The sequence below is a fragment of the Morone saxatilis genome, unplaced genomic scaffold, assembly GCF_004916995.1.
Source record: "Morone saxatilis isolate NCDOM2014 unplaced genomic scaffold, NCSU_SB_2.0 Contig21, whole genome shotgun sequence".
Classification (NCBI taxonomy): Eukaryota; Metazoa; Chordata; class Actinopteri; family Moronidae; genus Morone; species Morone saxatilis.
Genome location: NW_023339774.1, coordinates 1,733,038 through 1,735,279, shown reverse-complemented (window position 1 = coordinate 1,735,279; position 2,242 = coordinate 1,733,038).

Here is a 2,242-nt window from a genome sequence, read left to right as displayed (position 1 = left end):
ATAAGGAAAATACACAATAACCCCAACCATATTCTTTAAAGACAGTGTCAGACAGCAATATCCTGCATCTGACATTGTGGGGTCATTACATGTTTTAGAATAAAACTTGTGGGAAATGTGAAAGAAACATGGGGCCATGTACAAACAGTTGAGAGCAGGCTGTCATTCAAAATGAGGACTGTGATTGATCCTCCGGTGCAGGTTTCACTGATGAGGAAATGCTCAGTCGTCTGGCGCATTAGCACCACAGCACTGCAACACTGTTGTATATTCAGAGGGAAAGAAGGAGTATCTAACCTTGGGGAAAAATACATGTTTTAAAGGGTCAGTTCACCCAAATTATATATATTTACACACAAACAAACTGAGACTTCTGCCTCCATCCCAGTACAATGGAGATGAATGGAATTTTATTTTTGGTGCTCACAGTATTGGAAATGTACAAGTATCCTGTTTGCTCTGGATAGGAATAGACCTCACTGTTTTTCAGCAGTTATCATTGGAACTACTTTCTAATAAAGAAATAGTCTCCATGAAATTGTTTCAAAATTCCATTCACCTCTACCTGGACAAAACAGTGCTGAAAACAGTGCCACTGATGGCCACTAGATGGCAGCTCCAAAAATTCTCCAACTGCACGGGATTCTACTCAAAATGCCCCAACTTCTCTATATATTATTATTTTTCCACAGGAGGTTAGATTTTCTATCGTGGCTCTATGTTCTTCTTTGCGTCATGGTGACAGTTTGATCAGCCGACTCTGCCGTTCTCCTCGGCTCTACGGAGCGTTTTAGTGTCTTTCAGCTCATTTAAATCTGACTGTTTGAATGAATGCTGATGTTGCTGCGTATCTGCTAGATTTCTAAATAGCATATACGAAAACAATCCATTTAAATATTTCCTCAATTTTTATTTCAAATACTGAATCATGAGATGCCCCAGTAAATGCTGTCCTCTTCAACAGAAACAGTAGTCAACACCTGCACTGGGTAACGTTTTCTCAAACTGCTGCTGACTGACTGAAGACAGTGTCATCCTTCTCAATTTGGTATTTTAGTAACAATGTCTGACCGGCTGTCCGTCCATGGAAATAAAACAGCACACATCTTCAGTAACTGGGAGGAGTCTGGGGGCAGTTAGAACTAACATTAGCTGCTAACCTGCTAACACGTGGTAATGTTGTGAAGCAGGTATCTGACTGGGGAATGTTAGCCAGGAGGAGATAAGTGGGCTGCACACGCCAGAGGCACAGAGACATAGAGAAAGAATGTTACCTCAAAATATCTGTTTTATCATTTATCATTTTTCATCATTTATTATATCTTTTTTACTAATATATGTTGTATTTTTTTTTTTATTGATCTAGTGAAACTTCTGACTCGTGTATTGGTTTTCCAACACATATTGGTTAAAAAATAGACAACACGGTCGCCATATGAAGAAATAAAATTCTGTCAATATTGTGTCTGTAGCTTTGTTGTGCTGCCCCCAAGTGGGCAAAAAAATTTCTAATGCAGCTTTGAATAGAAGTATGTTTGGTACATTGACACGTGTCTCTCCATCAGTGGTGGTTGTTTGCTCGGGCTCGTTACACCCACACTCTCTTTGATTCAATAGACCTTTTTCACAGCAGCCATTTGACATGAAATTACAATTCCGTTCCCTTTAGTGTAGCCAGTGATCTAACAGGCACAATAGCAGCACACTAAATGGAACACAGCCTTAATTAGTATCATTGGTAACACCTGTTATTTCATGTCAAAATAGCTGCTGTGAAAAAGGTCTATAGAAGTTGCTAGGGTTCACAAACCTGTTTGTAAAATCATAGACACTATGTCACTTTTTTGTTGCTGTTTGTTGATTTTTTACAGACTGTATAGCAGCAGCTTGAGGGTAATGGTGTGGTATCCTCCATGAAGGAACAGGACACATCACATCATCACAGTAGACTGATGTGTCACAATCGGTCAGAACATAAAATAGGTTGGCTTTCTCAAACTGAGCGAACCGCCTACCTGAATATTAATAACCCTTGTTGTTAGTAAACATGCATAATAATTCATCATAATCCTGTCTAAGAGCCGATTTCTTCTTTCTTTATTTCTTTATATGTAAATTATTACTAGGCAGAATAATAGGACATTCTTATAACATATTAATACAATCCAGACATTTCTCACTTTGGTAATAGCATTAAAGGTCCAATGTGTAACATTTAATAGGATCTATTAGTAGAAATATA